The following is a 15,837-nucleotide window of genomic DNA, read 5'->3' as shown; positions in this document are numbered from 1 at the left end:
TAAAATATCCCTGTAAGGCATGTGTAAGAAACCAAAATGCTAATTACATATTTTATGAATCAGAACAGCTTAGAACATTCTTAGCGGGACGAACCCCTATTGTACCCTTCCACAGGCTTGGTGTAATAGAAAAAAAGACTGTGGATCCAACCTGGTGGCTCATCAGTTAATTTGTTGATTATTACTATATTATTGATGGAAAATGCTCCTTTTTGCCTCCTAATTATCATATAATTTTCTTATAATTTTTAACGTCAGTAATTACTTGATATGAAATACATGTATTTTCCGCCTAATTTTTTTTTGTTTCTTTATGACGTATTTTCTGTACAGGAGTTATTCCTGGTTATTTCAAAAAAATTGAAAATAAAGAATTGAAAAAAAAAATGTGTACAGGAGCTTCTAATTATTGAATATTATTCTATTCATCAGCTGTTTTGAAATGTATATTTGTTAGTACAGTTTTACTATTTGGATTGATTTATATTTCTTGATTGTATTGTTTTGAGAAATAGTGATTTTCTGCTTTTTCATTGTTGCACTGCATACAGAATCTGGCTTGTGATTTTCAGTTCAGTTTTTGTCTGCATGTATGCATGGGAGAGAGAGAGGAAGTGTATGTGTGTGAGAGAGAGACACACACACATGCTCCCTCTGTCTCTCATCAAGCATGTATGTGTGTGTGAATGAGAGAGAGGGAGCATATTTTGTGTGCGTGTGTACGTGCATGCATGCCCCCAGTCTACAACAATCTTAGGATGACAGATATGGAGAGCGGGAGACTTTTAAAATCCTTATTACTTTTAATTATTGGGTGTTAATATTTTATCACTGTTTAGGAAATTTTAAAATTATATATTTGGAGGGAGGGGGTGCCAAATACTCTAGGTGTGCCTCAGTTTCTCACTACCCTTTAATGCCTCCCACTCAGCCAGTTTCTAACCCAGTTAGTCAGTCTAGTTTCCATTAAAAATAAAACTATCCCCACTGCCCCAAACTGTTCAGTCCAAGGTCATTATCCCAAAATACCAAAAAAGAACAGTATTAATAAACCCAGTATATAAACTTAAGTACAAACTTTAATATAAATCTATAATATCACACAGTGTATAACACACTTACATCTTTAAAAAATATATATATTGCAGAAAAAGTTTTTTTGAAACCATAATAAAGAACCCTTTAAATCTAACTTAAACTCGCTCTTCTCTTAACCTTCCAATTCATATATATTCTCTACCATTCACAGAAACCATCCATCTCATTCATTAAATTGAATTTTATTCCAAACAACTTATTCTAGTAAAAAAAACTGCAAAGTAATCTATGACCTATCAATATTCATAATAGCCCCATGGGAGCAACAAATACAAGAAATCCTTGGTGCTAGCGTTGTTAAAAAATTCTAGCAGTTGCTACATAGTTCGAGTAGGCTTGTACTTAGCTCATTAAGTCCATCGGCTATGTGTCCACAGGAGACAAGCCATAATGTTCAAACTGCCCGCTGGACATGGCAGGATTATAATGTCCTTAACACAACCAATAAGCAGTCTTCTCACACTCTAATTGTTTAACTGGTGGCTATAGACCACACTGCCTGGTTTGTAGCTACTTAAACAGTCTTCCGAGGCTGAAGCCCCCAGCCTAATTTGTTTGATTCAATCACAGTCGTATTCCTCCGGTATTCTCTGTCATAATCCTTCGATATTTTTACCGGTATGTATACTACGGATATTCTCCGACACTCATAAGTGCCTGCCTCACGGGAGTATCTTTTACTAAAAATAAAATATAAACTATGTTGAGATATCTTGTTTTATCTACATAAACACAATATGTCTTGAAAAGTTACCTCCATAGCTGTATAGCGATAATAATTTCATTCATCTTCTCAAACCCGGAATTTTAAATCTTACCGATGTAATCATAGCCCAAATTTCTCAGACGTCACAGTCACGTGGTGTGCCCACTGCTTGTACATAAACCTGATAGAGAAAGCTGTGTCGAGTACTATTAACATGACGACCTGATGGAGAACTACATAAAATATTCAATCTGAAACGGACTTGAAAGAAAACTGTGCAAAGGAAACCATCACACCGAGAGGACTTGAAAGAAAACACACCCCATTAAGGTCTGCATAGAAACTGAGTATATATCTCTGTTTAATCGGAGATTTAGAACAGATAAAAACAGCAAATTTAAAAAGGTTGCTTATAAAATGGAATGAATGGATGTTGCCTCACGGGAGTATCTTTTACTAAAAATAAAATATAAACAATGTTGAGATATCTTGTTATCTATATAAATACAATATCTCTTGAAAAGTACCCTCCATAGCTGTATAGTGATAGTAATTTCATTCATCTTCTCAAACCCGGTATTTTAAATCTTACCGATCTAATCATAGCCCAAGTTTCTCAGACGTCACAGGACACGTGGTGTGCCCACTGCTTGTACATAAACCTGATAGAGAAATTAACATGACGACCTGATGGAGAACTACATAAAAAAAGTCAATCTGAAGCGGACGTTAAAGAAAACTGTGCAAAGGAAACCATCACACCGAGAGGACTTGAAAGAAAACACCCCCCCCCCCCATAAAGGACGTGCCGCGACCGAGAGGGGGGACATGGCGCAATTTACAACTCAAGTTCCCCGTACACATTACTTGCCTAAAAATAAGGACAAGACGCTCTAAAACTCATAGGCTTAATTACAATTGTGAAAATATATCCAGCTTAGAAATTTTTTTTTTTTTTTAGAGAATCTGTATCGCTTAGATAACATCATTCCATCCGACTTCCTTATTTAGTCCCCCCGGGGCAACCGTCTTCTATCTAAAATATATAGAAGAGATCTTACAAAGCGGGCCGTTGGGCAGACCGAGATTTATTACTACCTTCCACCTCATCTTGTAAAGATTCTTGGTTGGAATGTGTTCTCCCATTTTCTCCAGCCACCTGGAAAGTTCAACGTAATATTAAGGAGCATCTTGAGTATTTCAAGAAGGCCCCACTTTTGCATTAAGGCAGCCGCAATCTGTGCATTCTAATTGGGTACAATCGGATCCTGCAGTATCCGTTTGACGAACAGGGCATTCTGCCCGTGGACGGGCTGCAATGGGAGCTCCTTTTCCTGCACTGGGGAGCTTTGTTGTTTATCCCACTGCCGTCCTTTTCATTTGCTTTCCCAGACTTCGTGTGAGACGACGGGGGTTATTTATTTAGTTTGGTGCCCTGTATAGGAAAGCCTATTAGAGCGGGAAAAGTTAGCATCCCGGAAGACTTGAGTTGTAGCAGGCGAGGGAGATTAGAGGCGCCTTTGGTGACAGATTTGGAATGGAAAGGGACCCAGTTCGGAGGACCTGAGATTTGTAGTTTTAGAGAAGGGTTTCAAGCAACGGAGGTGCGGTGACTTTGTGAGATTGTTAGTTAAAAAAGATCAGGCATATATTTTTAGATGGAAGACGGTCGCCCTGTGGGAGACTGAATAAGGAAGTCGAATTGAATGATTTTATCTAAGTGATGCAGATTCTCTAAAAAAAAATTTTCTAAGCTGGATATATTTTCACAATTTTAATTAAGCCTAGAAGTTTTAGAGCGTCTTGTTCTTATTTTTTTGGCAAGTAATTTGTACGGGGAACTTGAGTTGTAAAGTGTCCGTTGTAAGTTAGAGTGAGTTGAAAGGCAATAGCTAGTAAACATCCATTCATTTCATTTTATAAGCAACCTTTTTTAAATTTGTTGTTTTTATCAGTTCTAAATCTCCGATTAAACAGAGAGATATATATATATACACAGTTTAAAAACAGACCTTTATAGGGGGGTGTTTTCTTTCAAGTCCTCTCGGTGTGATGGTTTCCTTTGCACAGTTTTCTTTAACGTCCGCTTCAGATTGACTTTTTTTATGTAGTTCTCCATCAGGTCGTCATGTTAATTTCTCTATCAGGTTTATGTACAAGCAGTGGGCACACCACGTGTCCTGTGACGTCTGAGAAACTTGGGCTATGATTAGATCGTTAAGATTTAAAATACCGGGTTTGAGAAGATGAATGAAATTACTATCACTATACAGCTATGGAGGTAACTTTTCAAGAGATATTGTATTTATATAGATAAAAAGATATCTCAACATAGTTTATATTTTATTTTTAGTAAAAGATAATCCCGTGAGGCAACATCCATTCATTCCATTTTATAAGCAACCTTTTTAAATTTGCTGTTTTTATCAGTTCTAAATCTCCGATTAAACAGAGATATATACACAGTTTAAAAACAGACCTTTATAGGGGGGTGTTTTCTTTCAAGTCCTCCAGTGTGATGCTTCCTTTGCACAGTTTTCTTTCACGTCCGCTTCAGATTGACTTTTTTATGTAGTTCTCCATCAGGTCGTCATGTTAATTTCTCTATCAGGTTTATGTACAAGCAGTGGGCACACCACGTGACTGTGACGTCTGAGAAACTTGGGCTATGATTAGATCGGTAAGATTTAAAATACCGGGTTTGAGAAGACGAATGAAATTATTATCACTATACAGCTATGGAGGGTACTTTTCAAGAGATATTACGTTTATGTAGATAAAACAAGATATCTCAACATAGTTTATATTTTATTTTTAGTAAAAGATAATCCCGTGAGGCAACATTCATTCATTCCATTTTTTAAGCAACCTTTTTTAAATTTGTTGTTTTTATCAGTTCTAAATCTCCGATTAAACAGATATATATATATATATATATACACAGTTTCTATGCAGACCTTAATGGGGTGTGTTTTCTTTCAAGTCCTCTCGGTGTGATGGTTTCCTTTGCACAGTTTTCTTTCACGTCCGCTTCAGATTGACTGTTTTTTATGTAGTTCTCCATCAGGTCGTCATGTTAATTTCTCTATCAGGTTTATGTACAAGCAGTGGGCACACCACGTGACTGTGACGTCTGAGAAACTTGGGCTATGATTAGATCGGTAAGATTTAAAATACCGGGTTTGAGAAGATGAATGAAATTACTATCACTTTACAGCTATGGAGGTAACTTTTCAAGAGATATTGGGTTTATATAGATAACAAGATATCTCAACATTGTTTATATTTTATTTTTAGTAAAAGATACTCCCGTGAGGCAACATCCATTCATTTCATTTTATAAGCAACCTTTTTAAATTTGCTGTTTTTATCTGTTCTAAATCTCCGATTAAACAGAGATATATACTCAGTTTCTATACAGACCTTTATGGGGTCTGTTTTCTTTTAGGTCCACAGTGGTTTGATTGTTTCTTTGTACAGTTTTCTTTCAAGTCTGCTTAGATTGAATATCTTTATATAGTTCTCCATCAGGTCTTGGTATTAGTAAGCAGCGCATAGGTTCTCTGTCAGGTCTTCAAGAAGTTAAGCATATAAAAGGAGTGGGCTCGCCACATGTACTGTAATGTCTGAGAAATTTGGGCTATGAATGGATAGGTCTGATTTAAAATACCGGGTTTGACAAAATGAATGAAATTACTATCACTCTATAGCCATGCGAGATATTGTGTTTATATAGGTAAAGCAAAAGGTCTTTAATATTGTTTATATTTTATTTTTAGTAGAGGATACTCTCCGATGTAGGTACTTATGAGTGCTGAAACGCTGCAGTGTACCTATCGTAAAAATCGAAGGATTATGAGAGAGAACACTGGCGGAATACGACTGTGATTGAGTTCAGAAATTAGGCTGGGAGCTTCAGCGTTTGAAGACTGTTCAAGTACCTACAAACCAGGCAGCTGTGCTCCTCAATATATATATAAATGATCTAGAAGGAATACACGAGTGAGGTAATCAGGCAGCGTGCTCTTCAATATATTTATAAATGATCTAGAAGGAATACCACGAGTGAGGTGATCAAATTTGCAGATGACACAAAATTATTCAGAGTAGTTAAATCACAAGCGGATTGTGATAAATTGCAGGAAGACCTTGAGAGACTGGAAGATTGGGCATCCAAATGGCAGATGAAATTTAATGTGGATAAGTGCAAGGTGATGCATATAGGGAAAAATAACCCATGCTATAATTACACAATGTTGGGTTCCATATTAGGTGCTACAACCCAAGAAAGAGATCTAGGTGTCATAGTGGATAATAGAAATAGAAACATAGAAATGATGGCAGAAGAAGACCAAACGGTCCATCCAGTCTGCCCAGCAAGCTACGCACCATATCCATTTTTTTTCCCTTTTTCTCTCTCCCACCTGTTACTATTGGCTTCCAGTACCCTCCGGCCCTAATTCCCCTCCACCCCACCACCAATGCAGAGAGTAGTGCCGTATCTGCATCCAAGTGAACATCCAGCTCAATTAGGGGTAGCAACGCTGTAACAAGCAGGCCACACCCCTGCCCCATACTCTTACCCACCTATGGTTTTTTTTTTTGTTTGTTTTTTTTGTTGGGTTTTTTTTTTTTTGGAGATGGCAGCCCTCCATCCTTCCGCTCCGTGAAGGTGGAACACCAACCACTGGCCACTGGCATCCCGCTCCGTGAATGCCTCTGTGGCTACTGCCGCTCCGTGCAGTGTTTTGCTGCCTCCTCTTTATTTACGCCCTCTAGACTTGATGGATCCACAGTGTTTATCCCACGCCCCTTTGAAGTCCTTCACAGTTTTAGACTTCACCACTTCCTCCGGAAGGGCGTTCCAGGCATCCACCACCCTTTCCGTGAAGAAATACTTCCTGACATTGGTTCTTAGTCTTCCTCCCTGGAGCCTCAGCTCGTGACCTCTGGTTCTGCTGATTTTTTTCTGATGGAAAAGGTTTGTCGTAGTCTTTGGATCATTAAAGTTTTTCAAGTATCTGAAAGTCTGAATCATATCACCCCTGCTCCTCCTTTCCTCCAGGGAGTACATATTTCGATTCTTCAATCTCTCCTCGTACGTCATCCGATGAAGACCCTCTACCTTCCTGGTCGCCCTTCTCTGTACCGCTTCCATCTTGTCTTTGTCTCTTTGTAGATATGGTCTCCAGAACTGAACACAGTACTCCAGGTGAGGCCTCACCAAGGAAACGGTTGATGTGGACTTTAAAATCATCGGCTCAGTGTGCTGCAGCAGTCAAAAATGCAAACAGAGTGTTAGGAATTATTAGGAAGGGAATGGTGAATAAAACGGAAAATGTCATAATGCCTCTATATCGCTCCATGGTGAGACCGCACCTTGAATACTGTGTACAATTCTGGTCCCCGCATCTCAAAAAAGATATAATTGCGATGGAGAAGGTACAGAGAAGGGCTACCAAAATGATAAAGGGAATGGAACAGCTCCCCTATGAGGAAAGACTAGAGAGGTTAGAATGAAAAAAATTAAGGTAGGTACGTTGGGCTCAGGCTTCAGAGAGGAAGGTTAGGGGGATAGGGAAGTTCTCTCCCAGTCTGCTCCTTGTTGGTGTGGACTGGGAGCAGGGCTGGTGCAAGGGTATTGGGCGCCCTAGGCGATCCTTGCACTGCCTCCCACTACCTGTTTCCGCGCTGTGTGCTTCTCAGGATGCCGAGCTGTAGGGGGCACCGAAGAGCAGCCACGTGGTGCCGCAAGCGGGGCCTATCCCGCTTGCGGCAAAGAGAAATAGAAACAGTGCCGAAACAGGTGGGGGGAGGGGGGGGGGGGCGTGACCCTGAGAAGCACAGTCTCTATTTGATTGCTGTGAGCGGGATAGGCCCTGCTTGCGGCACCTTGTGGCTGCTCTTTGGCGCCCCCTACAGCTCGGCGCCCTAGGCGACCGCCGAAGTTCGCCTAATGGACGCGCCAGCCCTGACTGGAAGGGAACTTGGCAAAGGCCCAATCACGTTGCAGCATGTCTTTTATAAAAATTCCCCCCCTCCCGTGCGCTGTTATAAAATCAGGTGCACATGTGCACGTGGCTATCGGATTTTATAACGTGTGTGCAACTATACGCGCATGTTATAAAATCGGTGCATCCATGTGTGCGGGCCAGGAACCACATGGACATGCGCATGGCCCTTTAAAAACGTACCCCTAAGTGATATTATAGCTTTATGTTAATACAGTTCTTTTTTGGTATTTTTGGATATTCACCTTAGAATAAACAGTTTGGGGTGGTCAGGATAGTTTTCTTTTTAGTAAGATTATTTGCTTTTTGACCACAATAATGTCCTTTTCTTGGACCAATACTTTGAGTTTCTCAGATTCCCGGTTATGGGAGGTGCTTGATGCTCCCTCAATATTCAACCAGGGACCTATGAGCTCTAGGAATATGCATTGGGAAAAGATCACCCAATTGAGCAAACGGTTGATGTGGACTGAGCTACATTTTGGTACACTGGAATATTGCAAATCACAGAGGATCCCTAGGGGTTTAGGGTGCAGAAAAAACCCCGCCTTTATAGCGAGGATTCTGATTTTGTTCAAGACTGGAATAAAATCTTGAACAAATGTGCACTGGACCAGATGGTACTTATAAAGAAGGCCTGGAATACGGCTGAACAAATATGCATCGACCTAAACGCAGAACTTAATATTGTGAAGGACAGTTTAACAGTTGAGTCATTTGATAAGTTTGAAGCTGATCTAAAGACTCAAATGGAAGACTTCTCTGATGAACTATGCAAGTTGAAACAAGCGAAGTTCTTGAGAGATGAAAACTATTATAAAATGGGTCGTGTATATCAATGGATGAGTCCACAAGCTCCAAGAGTTCGGTTATAAGAAAGTGACTTTCCAGGGTTCCTCTGATTCGTCAGGTGCAGAAAACATTAAGAGCCCACAGAATGATAGTACACAATCGTTTTAGGGAGCCTGGGGATATTGCCCCCATGAAGGAAGGGAATCTAATGGGACGAATCAGGGAGTGGTAGAGGGTCCTGAATGTAACAATACAAAAAGTGAAAACACACTGCAGCAACAAACTCAAGATTTCATCAACAATAACAATGTCGTGCAAATATCTTCTGTATGTAAATTTGCACTATTGAATGCGGTGTCCTACATCTTATGATATAAGTGCCTGTGTATTTTATAATCATTATTAAATCCAAAGTCCAAGAATCCCAGGTCTGTATATTTTTCAATATTTTTTTGTTGCAAATAAGTTCTTCATAGTAGAGGTAAAGTAAGTATGATAAATCCAATAAAACTTATCTCAAATCTCCAGAGAAAAGAGCTTTCACACCAGCTTGTAGAGTCATGCTTAGGCCACAGGAACCAGCCTAACTGAAGCGTTATCTCTTACGTCACCCGACGCTGTGGCATTTCGATTTCTCCGTCAGGGGTCAGAAATTAGCACACGGTGATGGACTTGAGCACAAACTCAAAATTACACCCTGGAGCAAAATGTGAAAACAATCAACAGCGTTCACAAACTTTAAACAAGATGAAAAAATGCTTTGCAAAGAAGTCATCTGATGCAGGAAGAAAGCTTCTAAACACTAGATAATGTGGATACAGCCCAATCCCCATGATAAAGCAGCTTAATAATGTGGTCAAACCTTGCTGTTTGTAAACCTGACAGGAGTATATCAGATGCGCTCATTCCCATGGTGTTTTTTGACAGGAGAAACAAATGCTGTCAGATGCCATTTTAAAGAGACAGGTGCTGGAAAGGACCTGTCAGTCAAGGCCTGGTCCAACCGGGCCCGGTGAGGCCACTGTGAGCATATTATAAAATACTGAGGACATTACAAGGAATGCCATTCCACTTTTTCAGTCAGACCATGAGGAGACACTGAATCCAAATAAAAAATCCAAAATTCCTCTTGTCTAAGGATAGCTTTTATGTCCCCACCACCAGGGGGGAACCAAACCTGAGCAAGTAAGATCCAGCACAGGTCAGAAAGAGTGACAAGCCTGCATGCAGTGAGCCACATAAGGAGTGTGGATTTTGTGCATGTTAATGCAGCTTTTATGTTCAATGAGTGTGGTTCTAATTTTCCTGGCAGTGTGCCCTATATAGGAGGGAGCAAGGACAGAGCAGTAGATAAATGACACATTGTGAATTACAAGCAGTAGAACGGGTCAAAAGAACTTTGTGGCCAGAATGAGGATACTGCCATTCAGTTCCTGGTGGGGTAGTCTCACACATGCGCCATGAGTCAATGAGCAATGAGCGCTGACAATTGTAGGGTTCTGCGGTACCGCTGACACTACAAAGTCCTTGACATTCCTTCCTCGTTTGTAAGAGATCTAAGGAAGGGTATTGAGCACTGGGTGATACTGCAAAATATGCCAGTGCTTCTTGATGGAAGAAACCATTTTGTGCGTAATGTTGGAATATTTTAAAACATGTATAATGTCATCACATCGGGATGGAGCTTTATACCCTAGCAACTGTTGACGGTGCCTGTGAACAAGCACTTCTCTGATATACTCTATTCAGGTTTACAAACAGTAAGGTTTGACCACATTATTAAGCTGCTTTATCATGGGGATTGGGCTGTATCCACATTATCTAATGTTTAGAAGCTTTCTTCCTGCATCAGATGACTTCTTTGCAACGCTGTTGTTTGTTTTCACATTTTGCTCCAGCGTGTAATTTTGAGTTTGTATTCAAGTCCATCACCGTGTGCTAATTTCTGACCCCTGACGGAGAAATCGAAATGCCACAGCGTCGGGTGACGTAAGAGATAACGCTTCAGTTTGGCTGGTTCCTGTGGACTCAGCGTGACTCTACAAGCTGGCGTGACAGCTCTTTTCTCTGGAGATTTGAGATAAGTTTTATTGGATTTATCATACTTTACCTCTAGTAAACTTATTTGCAACAAAAAAGTATTGAAAAATATAGTGACTTGGGCTTCTTGGACTTTGGATTTAGCCAGGGGCCAATGATTATAAAATACACAGGCTTGCAGCTTGAGATGTGGTGGCAGGGGAGTGGGAAAACTCTGGAAGGCCCAAGTGAGCTGGAGCAGATACCTAAGGTCAGCAAAAGGCTGATATTTGAAACCATTGCAGTGACTCTTCTAGGAGATTGTAATCCAGTTGGGGCCTTCTGGCCCCCTTGTCTGCTCATGGAGAAGTGAGGGCAGCGAGAGTGAGCAGCATTAGATCCCTGCCAATATTTTATTTATAGGCTGTGTGTGTGAGTATACCAGTATTTTTACTTAATAAAGGGGCAATAATGTTAGCCTCTAAAATGCCTGATTAATCCCCACTGATTATTAGTTTACAAAATACATTTTAATTACATCTTTTTACAATAAACTTATGCATATAAAGTTACTCACTGTCATTCACCTCCAATCAGTCATAACACAACGCATTAAAGACAAAAACCAAAATTACCATACCACTATACAGCTTTTCCAACTATAAGTTCTTCAGTACTCAATTTATCCCACTTCCTCAAAGGGATCTGTATATCAAAAACCACCTGCATCAACCATGGGATTTCTTCAGATCTACAGAGTCACTGGTGCAAGTGAAAGAATAAGGTTCCATTCAAAAGTATCAGAGTCTTTATTAAACCCAAAGTTTATAAATCTCTCATTTAATACGGCAACTCCATACAGGTAGCAGCAAGAAGAATTAAAGTCCCCCGACACGGTCCCGTGTTTCGCGGAGGCTGCATCGGGAGGGACCAACAAAACGTTTATTCACATCTGTAAATATAATATGCAGTAGTAAGGAACGGAACAAAACTGCTATAAGGTTTATATAAAAAGATGTACATACCTCTTGAAGTTTCACAGGAGCGCAATCGCCCTCAGTGTTTCAAACATTTAAAGGACAAAAAGGCGCGAAAGGTAACTCTCGCGGGATGCTGTGATTAGTGAGATGACACCTGGAGGACAGGCATCCGATCAAAATTTAATAAAACTGATACCATTCGATATCTTTATTTAGACCAGAAGGAGCGACTGTGTGAAGGGTATATATCCATCGCTGCTCCTTCCGACCCAGTATGCCGGCAAAGTCCCCTCCCCGCAAGGGGGGCGAGATCACCTCCAATACCGTGAAGGAAAGGGCATCGATGGAATGTGCCATCTCAAGCCAGTGAGACACCAGAGGCTCATCAACTCTAGAAGATCTTATATTAGAACAGTGTTCTATGATACGTGTTTTAACCATCCGGGCGGTCTTGCCCACATATAGCAATGAACAGGGGCACCTAATGACATAGATCACCCCTTTTGTACAGCAATTGGATTGAGAGTTAAGTTTGAAAGCCCGTCCAGTCAGAGGGTGTATGAATGTAGATGCTGGTGATGTATGCTTACACATCGTGCAGTGGCCACAGGGTTGGTGGTGCCCACCCAACCGGGGTGGCGACTGCACAGGTGAGGCAGTGTGCACCAGTCGATCTCTTAGGTTCGTAGCTCGTTTAAAAGTGAACCGTGGGGGACCATGCATTAAGGTGTTCAGAGACAGGGCTGACCAATGACGTTTGATCATAGTAGCTATGGCCCTTCCCACTGTGGAGAATGGAAGAATACAGTTATGCGAGATATCATCCGAATGCGTGGGCGGTGTGAAAAGCCACTCCCTGTGTGTATATAGTGCTCGCTTAAAAGCTTTCTTGATAACCCGCATAGGATAACCCCTTTCAGCAAACCGGTTAATCATCCCCTGCGATTGAGACAAAAATTCTTGTCTAGTTGAACACAGGCGTCGGAGTCTTAAAAATTGCCCCGTAGGGATATTATCCCGAAGTGTCCTGGGGTGGAAACTGTTATAAGCAACCGGTTTGCTGAAAGGGGTTATCCTATGCGGGTTATCAAGAAAGCTTTTAAGCGAGCACTATATACACACAGGGAGTGGCTTTTCACACCGCCCACGCATTCGGATGATATCTCGCATAACTGTATTCTTCCATTCTCCACAGTGGGAAGGGCCATAGCTACTATGATCAAACGTCATTGGTCAGCCCTGTCTCTGAACACCTTAATGCATGGTCCCCCACGGTTCACTTTTAAACGAGCTACGAACCTAAGAGATCGACTGGTGCACACTGCCTCACCTGTGCAGTCGCCACCCTGGTTGGGTGGGCACCACCAACCCTGTGGCCACTGCACGATGTGTAAGCATACATCACCAGCATCTACATTCATACACCCTCTGACTGGACGGGCTTTCAAACTTAACTCTCAATCCAATTGCTGTACAAAAGGGGTGATCTATGTCATTAGGTGCCCCTGTTCATTGCTATATGTGGGCAAGACCGCCCGGATGGTTAAAACACGTATCATAGAACACTGTTCTAATATAAGATCTTCTAGAGTTGATGAGCCTCTGGTGTCTCACTGGCTTGAGATGGCACATTCCATCGATGCCCTTTCCTTCACGGTATTGGAGGTGATCTCGCCCCCCTTGCGGGGAGGGGACTTTGCCGGCATACTGGGTCGGAAGGAGCAGCGATGGATATATACCCTTCACACAGTCGCTCCTTCTGGTCTAAATAAAGATATCGAATGGTATCAGTTTTATTAAATTTTGATCGGATGCCTGTCCTCCAGGTGTCATCTCACTAATCACAGCATCCCGCGAGAGTTACCTTTCGCGCCTTTTTGTCCTTTAAATGTTTGAAACACTGAGGGCGATTGCGCTCCTGTGAAACTTCAAGAGGTATGTACATCTTTTTATATAAACCTTATGGCAGTTTTGTTCCGTTCCTTACTACTGCATATTATATTTACAGATGTGAATAAACGTTTTGTTGGTCCCTCCCGATGCAGCCTCCGCGAAACACGGGACCGTGTCGGGGGACTTTAATTCTTCTTGCTGCTACCTGTATGGAGTTGCCGTATTAAATGAGAGATTTATAAACTTTGGGTTTAATAAAGACTCTGATACTTTTGAATGGAACCTTATTCTTTCACTTGCACCAGTGACTCTGTGGACTTGTTTATGTGCAAGATTGCTTCTGTATATTTCTGGATTTCTTCAGATCTCCCATGTTTTATTGTCTTCCAGGGTAACTGAACACAGAGTTCTTACACTTATGTTTTATTGAAGTGAAGATTAGTTATCTAGAAACAACAAACTTTCAAACAATCCAGACAAAGGCCTTTGTTTCACCCACTCCTAGGGCTTGGGCAGGGATATTAGCTCATGTTTCAAGGACAGTTTCTCGTCAAACATCTGTTTCAAAAGAGCATGTGCTATGACAGAATCCCCATGAATTTCCTCTCAGTCAGCTCTTTGTAGCCATTCTTCCTTAAATCTTGCTCTGATCGTATTCATACCACGGCAGCTAACGCCGTACTCGTGTCACGTGAGTGAAAACCATTCCACTTTCTGGGGGTGGAATCGGGTGATGACGAGGATCCAGGTTCCACATTGCAAAATACGTTTATGGTTTCAGTGTTTGCTGGCCTACTCTGCTTTTGTATAAAAGAAATTGGATTTTTATTGCATGCAGTATATAAAAAGAACATTACGTTAGACTGCACAGGAAAAGGGCAATTGCACAAAAAATGGTAAGGATTGAGATCTTCATTAAAATAACCAATGGCTGCCACCACCATCCCTTATGCACAATAATGCCCTTTTCTGCCTACATTTTATTTCATGTGGTATTGAGGGAGTGCTTTTTCACATAGCCCTCTGGTTGGGATCACTGTGGTGGGTGACAGTTTGATTATTGTTTGTAGTGCTATATAAGGAGTGACAGCAGCGAACCTGCTGCTTTGTCTCCATCTGCTGGTTGGCATGCAAGGGATTTTACTGATAGCAAGACTATTTGGTTTCTTCCCTTGTTTCATCCACCCCTAAACTAGATTACATACTTGCCTGGTTTGCTATTATAAACAAATGATCTGTCGAATATGCTTCCTGTGCCGCTTATCTCTAGGCACAAGGAGAGGAAAGTTGCCAGCAGGGTCAAACGTCAGTACAGGCGGACTGGTCTGCCTGGACTGGTCTGGCTGTATTAGAGGAAAGGAAATTAATCAGGTAAGAAGTAATTTTACTTTTCTGCAAATAAATCTGGAGTAAAGGATCTCCTGGTACCATGATTCATCCCCATATACTTATCACTGGCTCCAGCTCTGAGCAGGGAGTTACATTTTGAATGAGCACAATATTTATTTATTTATATATACCAGTGTTCAATTTTACATATCACATTGGTTTACATTCCAACAAAAAATGCAGGAAATCAAGCTTTTCCTTTGTCAATACAGTAAACAATAATAAACATGGAAATTGTTAACAAGGGAGATAAAAACAAGGGAATGGTTAACACTAAGGGTTGCATGAAGGGGTGCACAAAGGGGAGTGCAAATATGGGTTAAGCCTGCACACCTTCAGTGGGGAGTAATGGCTGCTGCCTTCATCACCATTAGCTTTACATGGCAGGGTCCTACCCAATCTGCATCTTGTCACGTGCACACTTTTTGTGTGCAAAACTTGCTGTAAGCAGGAGTAAACAAAATTAGGAGCCCAAGATGCCATACTCTCTCCTATTCAGTCCCTCTCCCCTCCACCCTAAGTTAAAATGTGCATTCAGTTGGTGTGAACACACATTTTAACTCTGTATATGTATGTTTTTAACTGCCGTTAAAATACCACTTTAGCCTGTGTTTTGAAATTCAGCGCCCAGGCTTGTAACCCACATGCTATCACATTAACCTGAAAGTGCATCCACAATTCCAGGTAAAATGCTGTGCTCTGGTGAGCCTGCCTTATTCCATCAGGCCCTGAGGCAGGAGAGTTTCTCTAGCGGGCTCTGTGTTCCCTCTGCTGGCAGCAGGGGCTACAAACTCTGGTAAGATAAACCTGAGGCTATGATTGCTTCAGTAATAAGGATATTAGAGTGGAGGGTGAGTAGAGCAGAGGGGGCGGCTATGTGTACTGAGTGAGTGGGGGGTGAGTGTGATACAGAGGAGGCTCAGTGCTGAGGGTGAGGCCTGAAGATGAG

This window comes from Rhinatrema bivittatum, chromosome 19 (genome assembly GCF_901001135.1).
Source record: "Rhinatrema bivittatum chromosome 19, aRhiBiv1.1, whole genome shotgun sequence".
NCBI classification, from domain to species: domain Eukaryota; kingdom Metazoa; phylum Chordata; class Amphibia; order Gymnophiona; family Rhinatrematidae; genus Rhinatrema; species Rhinatrema bivittatum.
This window is presented reverse-complemented; position numbering follows the sequence as displayed.